This window comes from Herpailurus yagouaroundi, unplaced genomic scaffold (genome assembly GCF_014898765.1).
Source record: "Herpailurus yagouaroundi ecotype Mexico unplaced genomic scaffold, PumYag 77, whole genome shotgun sequence".
In the NCBI taxonomy this organism is placed as follows: domain Eukaryota; kingdom Metazoa; phylum Chordata; class Mammalia; order Carnivora; family Felidae; genus Herpailurus; species Herpailurus yagouaroundi.
The window spans coordinates 29857792-29875303 of NW_024412388.1; the positions used below are offsets into that span (position 1 = coordinate 29857792).

Consider the following 17512-nt stretch of genomic DNA (forward strand, 5'->3'; position numbering starts at 1 on the left):
CCTAAAATAAGAGGCCAAGGCCGGAGCCAGTGAAGGACAAGTTAATTACTCATGATGGGATTGCATCTAAAACCCCAGAGTGCTGGAAGCTGGGGAAATGCAGGTACATGTGTGTGTGTGGCTGGGCACTGAATCCAATCCAATGCCAGACCCTGTGCACAAACCCCAACCCTGTACACCACCTTAGAGAAAAGCAGAGACCAGAGGCTTAGATTTGCCAAGAAGAATGAGAAAACATGCTGACATACAGTTTGTATATGCATTTCTTCTACATGTGCACAGGATATGTTTAGATGCATTCAAACAAGCACAGACACAGAGTTTCTAGGTTTCTTTAGGAATTGAGTCTTTTTAAAAAATTTTTAAATGTTTATTTATTTTTGAGAGAGAGCACGAGTGGGGGAGAGGCAGAGAGAGAGGAAGACACAGAATCTGAAGCAGACTCCAGGCTCTGAGCTGTCAGCACAGAGCCCAACACGGGGCTCGAACTCACAAACTGCGAGATCATGACCTGAGCTGAAGTCAGATGCTTAACTGACTGAGCCACCCAGGCTCCTGAGAACTGAGTCTTTAACCAGTCTTGGGCTTCAGGCCTGGTAGAGTCTGGGAATTCATGGGACCCAGCAGACAGAGTCCATGGGAAGAGAATGCTGCTCTCTGGCCCCAGAAGCACCTCTGCAGACAAGACTAGAACAGGGCCTTCCGACCAAAGTTTCCTTCTGTTTGATAAGGAGTCCCCCACCGCCAACCAGAATGAATAGGCCTGAATTTGAGCCAAACCTGCACTGGAGGGGAGATCAGTCATAAGGGACTGTTGGTGAATTGGGTCTTCATGGCTCCTTGCACACCGAGCCCGTGTAAGAACTGCTGTCTTCCTCTCTTGCCAAATCTCTAAAGCCCAGGTGTCAGGATTTCTCAGACCGGCTCATGTTCTCTGTCCATCGCCCTGACCTTGCTTCCTGAGCCAACAGTGGACTTTATTTATTCTACAAACACTTATGATGGGCCTATTATAGACCAGCAACTGTATTAAGCATGGGGAATTCAGACATAAACAAAACACAGGCCTTTTCACAGAGCCCTGGAAATCAGCCAGCATTTTTTAGTCTTAGGAAAGCAAGAGAACAGAAGGACTGGGGGAGCCAACACTAACCTTCATCCATTCATATGCGACTGATCATTTTCTTAAGTCAGGTTTTTTGAATGATTATTAATCCCGCCCTCTTCTGCCCTTCCATGGGTAGGTTTGGAACCAACCAAGACATAAGACATAGGACACAAATAGAAATAAAAATACCATCTTTGAAGGTGATTTAAAGAATATGACTTCAGACCTATGGCCACAGTGGGCTTGCCAGCACTTTATTTCAGGGATCAATTTGCCCATCCAGTAAATGGGCTGACCACAACATGCCTGCCACACAGGGCAGGGCCTACCCTGGGAGACTTACTACCTGGGACTAGGTCCTGAATATGTCCTTCCTGAAAGATCCAAGAAAATACAGAGAAAGCTGAGCTGAGCATACTCAGCTTTTTCTCTGAAACTTGCCCATCAGATAAATCATTCTTTTCTGGAGACTAGTCAGTGAAGGTGCATAAAGACCTGAATGTTACTTTTGCTGACATCTTTGCATGTGAGGACATGGGATGAAGGAAATGTAGTTTCCCTCAAAACCTGGTACATGAATCCAAGGTTAAGCTTGTTAATAAGCCTAATGACTTAGTGAACGTCTTAGTCTGCCCAGGCTATTACAACAGAATCCATAGACTGAGTGTCTCAAATAACAAACTTTTATTTCTCACTGTTCTGGAAGTAAGACGTCCAAGGTCAAGGTGCTGCCAGGTTCAGTTCCTAGTGAGAGCTCTTTTCCTGGCTTCCAGACAGCTGCTTTCTCACTGTGTGCTTACATGGTAGAGACAGAGAGAAAAGCCTCTGGTCTCCCCTCCTCTTCTTATAAAGGCACTAACCTCGTCATGAGGGCTCCAGCCTCATGAATTTATTTGAATCTGATTACCTTCCAAAAGCCCCACCTCCTAATACTGTCACATTGGGAGTTGGGTTTCAACATATGAATTTTGCCCATAATGGTGAACTTGGGATGGATAGGCTCCTAGTTCCCATGGAGACCACAATGGAAAGAGCACTGGCCCTGGTGTCCACATACAGAAGTTTAAATCCTGACTCAGTCCCTTACTAATCAGGCAACCTTGGGCAAATGATCCTGTCCCTCCAGACCTCAGTTCTGTCCTCTAAAGAATGAGGATAACGATGCTCAGTCTACTGGAAAGATTTGTTGGGAGGACTGAATTCGAGCTTGAGTATGGACAGGTGGGAGGGATTGTGTTTGTTGTTGTCATTATTTCTAATGTCACCTGGCCTCAGAGCTCTTCTTCCTGAGAAGGCAGAGTGCACTGCATGAGCCCACCTGCCTCCAACCTAACCCAGAAATCATCTTGAAATCCAGCACCACTGAAATACTTGAAGAAAGAAGGAAACTTCCAACCACCAAAGTCTGTTGAATCCTCACTGTTTTAGAAGGTCTGTGATGAACCTGTTCAAGACTTCTGCTGACATCTTAGCATGTAAGGACATGGGACAAAGGGAATGGAGATTCTCTCAAAACCTAGTACATGCATCCAAGATTAAGCTTGTTAATAAGCCTAATGACCTAGTGAATGTCTTAGTCCACTCAGGCTACTACAACAAAATGCCATAGACTGAGTGGCTTAAACAACAGACTTTTATTTCTCACTGTTCTGAAGGTAGGACGTCCAAGATCAGAAAACTGAACATTGCAGTTTCTCCATCTTTCCAACAACTTCTAAGCCCTTGGGTGGCTCAGGGAAGACTTCACAACACAGTCAAGGAAAGTACTTTCTAGCTCTGTCTTCTGGTCTTCTATGCTACACTACACACACACACACACACACACACACACACACACACCAGAGAATCCATCTCAAATCTAATGGCTTAGTTGTTTTTCAAGTACAGAGAGAATTTATAAACAATTCCTCAGAAGTTAAAGGAGAGAGAGAAAAAAAATCTTCCATCCTGCTCAGAACGGATTAAAAAAAAAAAAATAAAAAACCCTAAGAGTCAAGCTTTCTCTTCCCCTGAGACACGATTATGATTTCTCTCGTCTCTTCTCTCAGTGGTTTCATGTGCACTAATACCCAATGTGGAACTTGTTGGTGCTGCTTGCTGATTTCTGCTTCTCCTTCTAGGAGAGGATAGCATTGCCATTTCCTGGCTCCTTGGGGCTGGATGAAGCCAGGTGGCCAGTCCTTGTCAATAAGTGGACAGCAGAGATGACACATGTTGCTTCTGGGCCAGAGCATTTAATTCTTTGGCAGCCACTGTGAGTTGTCCAGAACTCTGCCCTGTGGTGATGACTGACAACATTCAAGATGGCAGCTGCACCATCAAGCTGCTGAGGTCCCTTATAAGGAACCAGGGAGCAGAGCCTCCTGCTGACCTATAAACAACGTGTAGTTGAGCAAGAAAGGAACCTTTATCGCCATAAGACATTAGAATCTGAGAGTTGTTTGTTCCTGCAGCTTAACCCAGCCTATTTTCTCCGATGCACCCTTAACAAATGAAAAACAATTCAGACCAATTGTCCTGATGTTGTTTTTGCCCTAAAGAACCCAAACTGGCTGTAGATGATACCAATTCACGGGATCCTGAAACTATCTTTGCTCTGCGGTGTCCACTTGCATGGCCTCGCCTAAAGAGAAGACCATGTTTCCCAGAGAACTGATTTAGCCTTTAAATTAAACATCAGGCTGCTTCCTCTACCGCATGGCAGGTTTTCATCTCCTCTGAATAATTTTTTAGCAACTTGAGAAACTGCAATCCAAACATATAGTATTTTTGGCTGGAAATTAAAACACGTCACTTTTAAAACATAAGCAGCATGCCCTGAATGTTTATGGTAAAAAGCTCACTCCTGGCCAGACTGCAAAGCTCACATTACCGAGAGGCAAACCCTGGAGCATGCTAGCAGTTTGCCTCCTCGTTCGTCCTTCCTACACAGCACAGTGGCTGTGAATCATTTCTCCTCTGGCACATGGACTCCTAGGCTTTATGACTGCTTTCAGATAAGAGGCCGCTGGCTAGAATGTCCCCTTGCTGGAAGGGGACAGCTGTGGCAAAGGAGAGGCAGGTTGCTGTCCATTGCATTGCCCGTGTGGTGAGCCAACGCTGGCAGTTCAAAGTTTCCAATGATACCACACTGAAGGCTTAACCATGGAGGCTCCTGTTGGGGAAGCCTCCTTATTCCTTTATTCACACAGTCATTTACTTCATTTACTTACACATTTGTTTGTTAATGCCTACAATGAGCCAGTTTCTATGGAAAGTCTGGTGAGGGACCCAAAGATGAAGCCAACATAACTCCTGCCTCTTAGGAGGTTGTAACCCAACAATGGATGCGCTTGGTAACACAGGTCATAAGAGAAACTGACATATTATGGGAATTTAGAGGAAGTCAGTGCAGCAGAGGGTCCATGAGAGAAAAGGGGGGAAAATGAACAACTCTATGAGCTACCTTATTTCACTCCATTTCTATCACCCCCTAACGAGGTGGCAATCCATACATTAGGTGTGCACACTAAGCTTCAGAGATATAAAGGGATTTTTTTTTTCCCCAACAAATGGTTAGTTGAAAGAGTTACATTTCACATGCAGGTTCATCTGACTCCAAAATCTTGTCTGGTGAGTAACATAATCTCTTTAAGCCACAATTTATCCATCTATACAATGGAGACGAAATAAGAGTACCAATCTCATGGAGTTGCTTTGAGGATCACATGAGATCATCTGTGAAGATAAAGTTCTTAGACTGGCATTAAGTCTCAGTTGTTTGTTATGAGGCATGGTAAGAGTCCGATAACTGCTAGAGTATTATCATTGAGCACCTACTATATTGCAGGCACTTTCTTGGTTCTTCACAAATATTTATTCTTCCTTCCCTTTAAGGATAAGTGGGGTGAAGCTCAGATAAATGAAACAAGTTGCCCAAGGACATTCAACTGATAAGCCTAATGCTTTGAGGTTAAGACTGAGATCCGCCTGACTTGAACATGGATGCACTTTCCACCATGCCAAGGCATCTTCCAAAGCTAATTTGGAACATCAGAAGTCCCCAGCAATAGATGGCATTCATCACTGTATTATGTATTATGCAGTGCTCAAAAGTGTAGGCTTTGCATTGCCCAGGCAGCCCTACATTTTACCAACCTTGGGCAAGCTGTTTAGCCTCTCTGAGGTCCATTTCCCATCTGTAAAAGAGAAAATAATAATAGGATATAACCCCTAAAGCTCTGTTGGGAGGATTAAACAACAACAACAACAAAAAGTGCATATGGAGTGCTTAGTAAGATACCTGACACACAGAAAGATCTTAATGATTGTGACTGTTTTTGTTATCAATGATGATGTTGATGGTGATAGTGGTGATGGTGATGATGGTGATGGTGATGATGATGAAGATAAAAGTAATGGTGATGATGATGGTGATGGTGATGATATGATGGTCATGATGATGGTTATGGTGATGGTGATGATGATGAGGGTGATGATGGTAAAGATGATGGTGATGGTGACAATATGATGGTCATGATGATGTGATGGTGATGGTGATGAAGATGATGATGATGAGGGTGATGATGGTGATGATGGTGAAGATGATGGTGATGGTGATGATATGATGGTCATGATGATGGTGATGATGGTGAAGATGATGGTGATGGTAATGATCTGACACACAGCCTGTGTGACACACCCATGGAAGGTGACACAAAAGAGGGGAAATTATATTTACACCAAGACCATTGCCTTTGCCAGAGCACGCTTCTGGTGAAACAAGGAACGATTTGGATGCAAAAAGTTAAATAACGGTGGAGACTGGTGATACCTACCAGAATTAGCATGCTAAGAAAATGCATTTTCAACGCATTGCTTCTTTATGTGACTTCTTAAAATGTTGGTTGGCAACAAAGCCGGAATTCTCTTATCAAAATGAAATCTGTAGAATACAATTTTCAGCTCAAACAATGTGGTTTATACAAAGCGCCACCCTTTCAAGTCAGATGAGGAAATATAAAACTGTTCTATAATGGATATATTGTTTGCACACAAAAAAACATATGAATCCATGTTTCATGCCAGGCCTCATTTGGCATCTTCAGTAAAAGGGGAAAACTCTCTTTTCTCCAGAGGAAAACCCCAAGGAGACTTAAGTGCCATATTAGCTGTCCCCTCTGCACCTCCCTGAATGTCAGAAGACCATGCCTACCTTACTCACAGGTTGCTGGGAGGCAGGGACCTGGCATTTATCACCGGGGGTCCCTTTCATTAAACTAAGAAGAGTATGGATCAGTCCCCTCAGCGGTGACTCCAGTTCTATAGAAATGTGAGGAGAGCCCATTAACTCCTCAGTGCTGTTCCAGGCACCGTGAGGAAATCTAGAAAAGTGGGTAAGACCCTGCCTTGACCTCAGTGCACTCAGTGTCTAATAGTCTGGGGACAAGGCAAGTCCATGAAGGCACATCCTTACTGTCACAGGACGATCGTGCATGCAACCAGCAGTCCGTCACTGCTCCCCTACGGAGTGCCCACTATGTGCCAGGCACAGGGACAAGCATGGAAGAGAAAAGAACAAGAAGACCCACCTCCTGCCCTCAGGAAGATCAGAGCCCACATGCTTTAGGAAGTCTGTGGCATGAGACTCATTGGGAACCAGAGAAGAGTGTGGGGGAAGATCTTAAAAGAATGGTAAAAATCAACACATGGCAGTGTTTTCTGTCTAGGGACCATGACAAAAGTCACAAGGCAAAGTCTGATCAGTGGGCTGTAATTACTATGTGCTCGGTGACTCATCACCCACCATTGCGCGTATGGCCACTGCGGGCTGCTGTTGGCATGAAGGAGCTGTCAGCATTCTGCCCCCTTTCCTTTCAGCTCCTGGGTGTCCTTGTGAGAATTCCCTTCTGTATGAGATTTGTCTAAAGAGAAGACACAACTCTCTTCGAGGAAGTAGAGGGGGCTCCATCACTCCTCTCCCTGCCCAGGCTCAGCCCCTCTGGGAAGACCTCACGGAAGAGGTAACATTTAAAGGGTTCCAGCCAGGTTAGGAACAGGAAGGGGGAGTCTTACAGGGTGAATAAACTGCAAGTCAAAAGGCCTGAGGCAGGAAGACATTTGGTGGGCTCAAGGAATCCAGAGAACAAGAGGAACAATAGAAGTGAGGGCAGAATTAGGCTGGGGCCAGAACCTGTGAGGCCTTGAGGCCATTCATTGCAAGGGGTTGGGAGTATATCCGGAAGCTATCAGAGGGCTGTAAGCAAGAGAGTGGGGTGAGACGGTTTATTTTTTGAAAGGATCCCTCTGACTGCTGGGTAGCTAATGGACTGCCGAGAGGCAAGGCAGTAAACAGGGGCATCAGCGCGGGGTGATTGCTTCAGCCCAGGGAGGAGACGACAGCTGGGACCACAGGAATATCAGTGACGTTGGAGAGAAGGAGTTAGAAATGGCATACAGTTTACAGGTAATGTCCATTGGACTTGCTCATTCCTGTGAGAAGTGAGAGAAAGAAGAATCCAGAATAACTCTTGGGTTTGCACGTTGAGCAAGCGTGTGGGTAATTTAATGAGTAACGGTAGAGAGTGCTATTACCGGGGCCATCGCAGAGAGGGCCACGTTTTGGTAGAGGAAAACAACCAGAGTTTTATTTTGAGGCTGTAAGCTTTGAGATGTCTGTGAGACATCCAAGAGCAGACACGGAGCAGGGTGCTGTTACAGGATACCGGAGCTGGGTGCGCAGGAAAGGACTCCGGATACACATTCCGAGGTCTTTAGCACGTAGATGATATTTAACATCAAGGATTGGATGGTCTCCTAAGAGGAGAACCAGACAGAGTAAAAGGCCCAAGAGCTGACACTTAGGGTTTGACATTTGGAAGTCAAGCCCTCTGAAACAGGAAAGACCCCGAATGTTCCTCTCCCTTCACGCTTGCGTGCCCCACCGCGGAGATCTACAGGATAAACCGCAGAGAGAAAACCAAACCTATGAAGACCGTTTTTAACCTAAGTTGAATGCTGTATGTACATAATTAAAAACATTTGGCCCCAAAGATTAATAACTCCTTTTACATCTTCCTTTGACAGTCGCTCTGATTTGCCGGGCAGGACGGGCGGGGCGGGTGCTTTCTGAGTTGATTAACACCTCCACGTTGCTTTGAGCAAAGTGTGCGGCTGCGACAGAAAATGCCACATTGCAGATGCCTGACTTGGGGATGAGACTCTGACTTCACGCCTCCCGATGGAGGCAGAGACTCACTTCTGACGGAGGGAAAGTATTACAAAAATATATATGTAACACATATTCTATTCCTGATTTAGGTCTATAATCTTATGAGCCAGACTGTAATGAATAAAGTTATAATTAGCTGGAAATGAAGAACACGCAGCCGTGTTTTCTAGGGTGCACTTTGAGGCTCTGATCCAATCTGCACATTTACAAGCTGTGCTATTCGCATCGACTTCTACGGCCTCCACTCAGAGACAGAAGAGGCTGCATTATTGATGACAGTGTGCGCATCTTGCTTATCTCTCTACTATACCCTGTGGGGTGTGGAAGTGCAGGAGGAGGGAACAGCCAGGAAATCCGGAAAACACTACCCCATCCTCACAGAATAGTTCCCTAAATAGCAGCATCCATGTCTAGTCTAGGCCAGAAAACCTCTGGCATGTTCCCCAACTAGATCTACAGGCTGGGACTAAATGGATGGAAATTCACACGAATCGCTGTGACATGTGCTGTGTGACCACAGGCAAGTCACTTCCCCCCTCTGGGTCCTGAGTTTCCACTTGGGAGATGAGAAGGTAGGCTTGAATATCCCTAAGGGTCTCTCCAGCCTCCACAGCCCGAGGATCTCTGCTTCTATCGCAAGAAACCCAAGTAGGACAGCCACCAAGAAAGTTCCCGCGGGACCAGGCCTTACCCCATGCTGCCAAGGAGCCTAGCCCCCATACGCCTTCTCTGTGTTTTGATGTGCTGTGAAGAAGTGTACTGGTAAATGTTTAACAACGGGCTCTCCAGTGAAAAAGCTCTGATCTGCAGTGTTTGCCAATTTCTGTGGTGTGAATACTCCCACCATGGAAGATTTCAACCTACCAACATGATGGCACTGAATACGGAGTTGAGAAAAGATTCACATAATCAACTTTCATAAGCTGGCGCTCCTACCGACCGTAACATACCACCCATGGTATGTGTTGGGAATAACTGGCAGATCACTCCTTCACTCTTCTCCTCCACTTCCCCTGGTCAAAAAATGCTAAGTAGGGGCCAACACCACTGTAGCAGGGGGCAAAGAGAGTGGCTTTGATCTCTTGGAGAGCTCCCTTGGAATATGGATCTCAAAGTGACCGGAGCTTCAAGGCTAAGGGCACAGGCTCTTGAGCCAGACATCCAGGGTCCAAATTCCGGTCCTGCCACTTACGAGCCGTGTGGCCTTGGTTGAGTGACTTAACATCTCTGTAAAAGATGTAAATTGGCGATAATAAATGTACCAGCTTCACAGTTGTGTTAGTCGGCTTAGGGCACCATAAAATACCAAAGACTAGGTGGCTTCAATAACAGAAATTTATTAGTTCAGTTCTGGAGGCTGGAACTCCAAGCTCAGGGAGCCAGCATAGCTGGGTTCTGGTGAGGGCTCTCTGCTGGCTTAGCAGACGATCACCTTCTCACTATGTCTTCACATGTTGGACAGACAGCTCTGGTGTCTCTTCTTCTTATAAGGGCACCATGTCTACAGGATCAGGGTTCTACACTTACAATCTCATTTAGCCTTAATCACCTCAAAGCCCTTATCCCCAGGATAGTCACATGAAGCAGCTAGGACTTCAATTTATAAGTTTGGGGGGAACACAATCCCCCCAATGAAACAGAGTTGTTGTAAGGATTGAGTTAGTGTAAAAAACATGCCTGGTACATGGTAAGCACTCAACAGAAATCAGCTATTGTTATACATATATATTATATATATGTTTTATATTATATATTTAAGATGATCATTGATTCGTTTGAACCACAGAATCAAAGATAAGACCAAAAGAAGGAAAAGAAAAGTAACTCTGCCACAAGGTTTGCGAGCCTAGAACTCTATTTTCTTGGGAGGACCTAGGAACCAGCCTGGAACACAAATGTCCAATCCCTGTGGTCAGTTGAATCCAGCTGTTGGTCTAGAAGCTCTGGGTGAATTGTCAGTGCAGCGTTAGAAATCTGAAGGACAGCATTCAGTGTGTCAATAGTCTCATCCCTTTGGGGACCCCATGGCTGGTAACTGGACCAGCAGAAAGGCCTAGAGGATTCCCTGCTTCTCCTACCTGCAAACCCAGGAGGCCCCATTCCCCACACCCCACCAAACTGGGTACTAATCTTTCCAGTTTCCGGAGGAGCCACCCCCCCCCCCCCCCAGATAACAGTGGAGTCTACTGCAGCTCGATGTGGCTGGCTCCCCCCACAGCACCTCTGACCTCAGTAAGTTCACACCAACTTTGGGAAGGAATGAGGTAAGGAAAGGACAAGTTTGGATGAGAGGAAAAGTAAGAAAAGAGGAAAGGGAATGCCCAGCGCATTAGCGTCACCTAGTTTCTAGGCCTGGAGCCACACACCTTGTGTCCATCCATGCTCTGACGGAGGCTCCCAACAACCCTGAGAGACATTCTAGAGAATTTCCATAAAGCCCCACAGTTCTACCCCTAGGTAGAGAGCCAAAGGAACTGACAACTGGCACTCAAATACTTTCGCACAGGTTTTTATAGCAGCATTATTCACAAACGCAAAAGGCGGAAACAAGCAAAATGTCCGTCAACATGTGCATGGACAAACAAAACGTGCCATACACACACACATTGGAATATTGCTTGGCCATGAAAAGGGAGTGAAGTGCTGATTCGTCCTCCAAGGTGGAAGAACCCTGATGTTGTGCTAGGTGAATGAAGCCACACACAGTCACGTACTGTCTGCTTCCATTTATTTGGAGTATCCAGAACAGTTAAATCCACAGGGACAAAGAGCAGTTGGTGATTGCCAGAATCTTGAGCGGAAGGGAGGAATAGGAGTGACTATTTGACAAGTACAGGGATGTACTTTTGGATGTTTCTTTTGGAGTGATGAGAACATCTTGGAACTTAATGTAGATGATGGCTGCCCAACAGTGTGAATGCACTAAACACCACTTAGTTGTACACTTTATTGTTTTAAATGTTTATTTATTTTGAGAGAGAGAAATGAGCAAGTTGGGGAGGGGCAGACAGACAGAGAGACAGAGAGAGAATCCCAAGCAGGCTCTACACTGTCAGTACACAGCCCAGTGCAGGGCTCGATCTCATGAACTGTGAGATCGTGACCTGAGCCAAAATCAAGAGTTGGACACTTAACTGACCGAGCCACGCAGGCACCCCTAGTTGTGCACTTTAAAATGGTTACTTTAATGCAATGTGAATTCCACCTCCATTTTTTAAAAACCCATTCCACACTCTGGGTATTTTTGAATTGTATTAATTTGTCTTAGAAAAATGACTTTAGCTATTTACAAGAAACTCAGAACTCGACTCAAAAGTGAAGGTAGGAGTGACCCCCAGTTTCTTTTCCTAATCACCCACCTCCGAGACCCAGCCCTGGGAAATAAGAAGAACGAGGAACTTACAACTAGTAACTTTGCGGACGTGCCAGGAGCAGGCCTGTTACTTATTCCATTCCATTTTCCCACTTTGCCAGACATGGTACCCCTTGCTTTGTGTTTATGACAACTCAGGCTTGTTCTCCAAACACCCTCGAAAAATTCATGGTAAGGCTGTTATTCCCATTTTAAGGATGGGAAAACAGAGACTCTTCGGTGTCAGGACCTGGTTTGGAAGTCAAGTCTGCCTGACTCCAGAGCCTCAGACTCTCACATCTGGTATCCCCAAAAGGTATTGGAAATCTCAGCCAATACTCAACAGCCACAGCCACCACCAGCATGGGCCCTGAGGCGGGGAAGGAGGGAGGAAAGGGAGCCCCTTATGGCTCAGCCATGTTTACCTCCCTCAGGTTCCGCTTTTCCTGTCCTCTACTCAACAGGGTAGAAATACGACCCCTTTAAGTAGAAATGTCATTCTCCACAGCACTTGCATAGCAGCATATTCATCTGAAGAGAGACTCTCCTCTGGCAGCCTAAGGCCCGGGGTGGGGGTGGGGGTGGGGGTCAGGGCTCTTAGAATGGCTGGTGGTGCCTTTGTGCTGCCGGGGTACGGGTTCTGTGTCCATCTGAGGAATCCTTTCTATTGCATTCCCTGGGGTGTCCTGGTCTTCTAAGGGATTCCCTGATTTCTCAGAGTGGGCTGTGTGCCCTGGGTGGTGGCTGCAATGGGGTAAGGATCATGGGGGCGGGGGGGGGGGGCCTTCCGGTTTCTGGTCTTCGCTCCTTGGCTGGCGATCCACCTCATCCCCAGACAAACCTTCTCTCCTCTCCGGGCCTCATTCCGTCTGTGTGAAAAGAAGAGGGTGCACTCCCAACTCCGAAATGTCAGTGATTCTCCCTCAACACCTTAACATTTGCCGAGGAACTTGGCAACGTTATACGGATAGAGGTGTCCTCCAAAGTTGAGCGTGAATCACATCCTTGTTATGAAACGACACGCGTGTAAAGCACAGAGCAATGGCGGAGTGTGAATAACCAGCCTCCAGTTCACTGTGAGCTTGTACATGTCTATAGAAGCCAGGAAGGGAGAGAGAGGGAGAGAAGGAGGAAGAGAAGAACCGAAGGGAGAGAGGGGAGGAAGGAATGGAAGAGGTTAAAAGTAGGCACTTTGGAGTCAGGAATGGCAAGTTTGAGTCTGCTCTTGCACTCGTTGGCAGCAAGGCCTTGGGAAAGTCACTTAACCTCTCTCGGCTTCAATGTTCTCATCTGTAAAAGGGGGATATGAGTTAACATGAGGAGTAAATAGAATTACATACTTGAAGGGCACAACACAGTGCTGGGTACTTAATACACACTCAATGAAACACAGAGTATGAAACAAAGAGGGAGAGTGAAAAGAGAAAGAAATGCAAGAAGGTTGCGGAAAGGTGGGGAGGGGAACCCAGACTGAACCCCCCACTGAGCATGAGCTGGGCATTTTCAACAACATAAACCGCAAAGAACAGAATACACAGAATCAGGGAGACGTTTGTCATGGAAATTCAGAGACTGGGCTGCTTCCTCTCTCTTTCCCAAATTTGAAGACACGAAGAGGCAGAGACGGGGAAGAGGCTTAGGCGGGGCACCCCCCCCCCCCACCGGTTCCTGTTGCTGCCACTTACGCTGCTTTGCAATACACCCCAAAACCAGTACGCACCCTTGGGAAGAGTGCCCCCCCCACCCCACCTGAGACCCACACAGACACACACACAAGCACACGTGCATGAACATGCACAAGGCATTTTCAAAGACTCACTTGCACGCCCTCCCCGCATTCACATGCATACCCGACGAGGTCTGCGCAGCCAAGGTCAACGCTTCTCCTTGTGGGAATCAAAAGCAGTTACCCTTTTATCTCTTTGAATTGATTATCTTAGCATTATTTTCCCCCCAGCCTCCCCCACCCGCCAGATGAGTCCAGTGCTGCTCTTACCTGCTGTCAAAGCCCCCAGCTCCCTTGCATGGCACTTGGCATAGTTCATCATCACACATGGATGTGCACGGTTATTTGATTACTGTCTGCCTCCCCTCCTAGACCTGCTGCTTCAGAGCTTGGGGACCCAAGGCTGTGGGTCATCCAGCACCTAGCACCATGCACAGAGTAAGAGCTTCATAAATATGTGTCCGATGTCAAAGGAGTGAGCGCAGCAACAAGCCTTTGCAAATGCAAGGTCACAACACCTCAGACCCCCTCCTTGACCTTGTAGGCTACCCCAGCCCCAGCCCTGTCTGCTCTGCCTCCAGGGCCTCAGCCCTCTGGCTCTCTCGGCTCTGTAGCCAGCCTGGAGTCCAGAGCAGCTCCCTCCTTCCTCGGTGGTGACACTCAGGGCCTCTCTCCTGGAGGGTGGCCAGGTGCCCCAGCGTGGAGCATTGTGTCTATCACAATTAAGATCCAGCTATTCCAGAGGGGTCTCCAGGCCAGCGACCCCTTTATCTTTTTCCATCTGCCACCTCAGCACCTTCGATCTATTCCTATACACCCTTGACTCAGGCCTCAGATCCCTTTGAAAAAATATTTACATTTCTACCCTTCTTTAGGCGACTTCGCCTGTCTCTCTAATAAATAGAACATGAGCCTCGACTGACGCCCAGCCCCGGGCGGGGGGGGGGGGGGCCCCCCCCCCGGGGGGGGGGGGGCCACGGGGAGCCCTGCTGCTCTCACTTGCTCCTCTCCTGGCAGACCCCCCCGGGTCAGACCACCCCTCCCATGCAGCCCTGACCCCCACTCCTCTGTGCCTTCCCCTCGCCAAATCTGCGGCCACCACCTCTGGCCACCACCTCCCGGAGACCAGCTGCCTGGCTTCCAGACCAGAGCGGGTCCAAGGGGTTGATTAGCATATTATTGTGGGGAAGGAAATCCGGAGTAATCACTTTTCCTATTGGCACTAAATAACATTACCTGAAGGCTCCCCCACCCCTCCAGAGGCCAAAAGCAGCCAGAGAAATGAGAACCACCGGTCTGTCTCTTCTCTACCTCTTTTCCCAACCCTGGTTACCCCTCCTCTTCTTTCTTGTTCTTTCCCGCTCGGTCTTCCTAGTCTTGTATGTACCCTGTCCGCCTCCCCTCTCCTCAGATGCTCCTCTGCTGTGTTCTCCTCCATCTCCAATACCCTTGCCCCCTCTCTCTGCCTCCTTCCTTCCCTCTGTCCTTCCTTTTCCCTCTCTCTGCCTCCCTCCATCCTTCCCCCTGTCTCTTTCTTTCTCTCCACCCCTTGCTCTCTCCACCTTACCTCCCTTTTTAAGAAGGATGCAAACTTAGAAGTCGTCAAGAAAAACCTTTCCCTCTCCTAAAACCGCCTGTGCCTCCCTTACGGCTGGGGGCGCCTTCACTGGGACCAGCTTTGCTTTGGTCTGCCTGGAAAGCCATCCGGAATGACAAATCTTAGGACAAATTACTGATTTCTCATCTAATTTACATCCAATTAGTGTGAGTGAAATGAATCATGTGGTCAGCCCCTCAGGGGAAACATTGAGATAACAAATGCCCAGGGCTTCTTTCCTAGGGAACTGCTGGGCCCTTGGGGAAGCCCATGATTTACCCCTCGGGTCAGAGGCCCCCTCCCTTCCCCCAGGCAGGTTACCAGGCCCATAGATCAACCCCGCCCCCTCCTTGCCTCCAGGGCAGGCAGGAGGGAGCTCAGGCGAGGGAAAAAAATAGGTGGGTGAGGACCAGATCTTCTGTGGATCCACCACCCTGGAGACCCATGTCAGAGTGCAGCGCTGAGTTTTGGAAGCAAGTGCTAAGTCTCGGACTTGAGGCCCTCATGCCCACTGGCAGTCACCACTGCCCCTCACAAGGCAGGTGGCCCAAGGCTGTCGTGATCCTAACTGGCATTTGCTGCCATTCACCATGTGCCAGGCCCTGCATTCAGTACTTTGTGGCATCGCGGCTCTTAACCCTCACAACAAAGTATCTCAGAGGCAGGCACCAACTACGAGGTCATCCACTCTTCGGGGAGGGAAACTGAGGCTCAGAGAGGCCCCGTTCCGGGTTATCAGTCAGCAAGATGCAGGGCTGAGGGTTTTGAACACTGGTGATGTGATGCCAGAGTCCAGGCGCCTAACCGTCGTGCTCTGTCGGCTGCGTCCCTTTGGCAGAGGAGAAAACTGAGGCTCAGAGGGATGAAGTCATTGCCCGCGGTCACAGCCAAATTTCTTTCGGCAGCACGGGAATTGCCAAGTCCGCCGCGAACCCTCTACGTGCGGCTCAGGACAGAGACACAGCGCCTCTGAGAGCGGGCAGGCGGAAACCACTTCCGGGAGAGAGTGAGGACAGGGGGAACCACTTCCGGGAGCAAGCGTGTGCAGGTGGGAATCACTTCTGGGGTGAGTGCAGGTAGATTACAGATCGATTACCCAGGTCCTACCCCCGCCCCCGCCCCCGCCCCCGCCCACGCCCAGAGGAAACCAGACCAGAGCACACCTTGCAGTGACTGGGTCACCGCTTGCTTCTTCACGCATGAAGCATAGCAGACGGAATTCAGAAATGTTTCTCTAAAACAAGAAGGATTACTCTCCGAATCGTTTGAAGTGGGAAGACAGGGGCGCGCAGGCAGGGCGGGTGGGGGGCACGGGTTTCTTGTCGGAACAGTGCAGTAGCGGCATGTTTGGGATGAGTTTGGTCTTCCTGTGTAAACTTGTTTCCAGTCTGCTATTTAAAACCTGGCATATGGATGGGATCTCAGCTTCCAGTACTGGCAGTTCTCAACATTCACAGCGACTAAATAAAAAGGGAATTTTAAAAACCAAATGCGGTTTTACCCCATAACGAGGCAAAGAGAGAACTACTAAGAAGTTAACAACTCCCGAACTTGGGCCCAGCCAACCCTCTAAATGTGGAGGCTTTTCTCCAAAGCAGCGCGGGGTGAGGAGGGAAGGGCCCAGCTCCTTTTGAGTTCCTGACGTAGGCCTGGCTTTCTGTGCCTGGGGGCTTAACCTTAGGGGCAGGGCTGGGGTAAGGGCAGGATCTTCATGGTCAGCCAGCCAGACACTGAAGTCCAGCTCTGCCACTCCCTACAGGGTGACCTTGGATATGTTAGTCACCCTCTCTGAGCTCCAGTTTGCTCAGCTGTGAAACAGGCCCAAAATAGGACCTAAACTTGCAGGATGTTGTAAGAGTAACGTGAGCTGATGCTTGTAAAGCATGCAGCATGATGCCCATCACGTACGACGGGTGCAAAAAAACCCCAAACAAAACAAAACCAAAAAAAACCCCTATACTTATTATCTGCGCATCTACTGGGGCAGTGAGGATTATTTTCCTCATTTTTCTGCTTCTGAGATTGGGGGTGTCCAACCCACCTCTTTCGAGGGGCTGAAGATAACCAGTGGTCCCAGGAATGTGAAAAGCAGAGTAGTGGCAAGAGAGGCCTGGAAGGGGTGGGGGGAGGGTAGGAGGAGGAGAGAACAGCCTGGAGAGAAGAACCGGACTCCGGGAAGCATAGGACTTTGGTCACTACAGGCAGGAGCCGAGCAACTAGGATCCTGGGGGAGCAACCCGGCTGGTTCTTCTCTGGATCCCCAGTAACAGTAGCAATTACAAAGTGCTTATTAGGTGCCTGGCACTGTTCTAAATGCTTTACAGCTGTGGGGGGTTTCGTCCCACATGAGCGTCATGGAAGTGGTATTATTTTTGAATAGGAAACAGGCTCGGAGCAGTGAAGGCCCAAGGTCACACAGCTAGACAGTGAGTGATGGGGCTGGGACACCAGCCCGAGTGATCAGGCTCCGGAGCCCTGCTCAGTTACCCACCTCCACTAGCACAGGCTTTAGCATCAGG

General features: G+C 48.2%; 1 long non-coding RNA gene across 1 annotated transcript; it reads right to left on the minus strand.

The window, feature by feature from the left end:
* Positions 1-11727: 11727 nt before the first annotated feature.
* Positions 11728-15084, minus strand: LOC121018273 (uncharacterized). The gene is made up of 3 exons (XR_005785115.1): positions 14964-15084; positions 13667-13817; positions 11728-12960 (listed from the first exon to the last, which is right to left on the minus strand). It is a non-coding gene; the product is annotated as an uncharacterized LOC121018273 (long non-coding RNA).
* Between the last annotated feature and the right edge of the window lie 2428 nt (positions 15085-17512).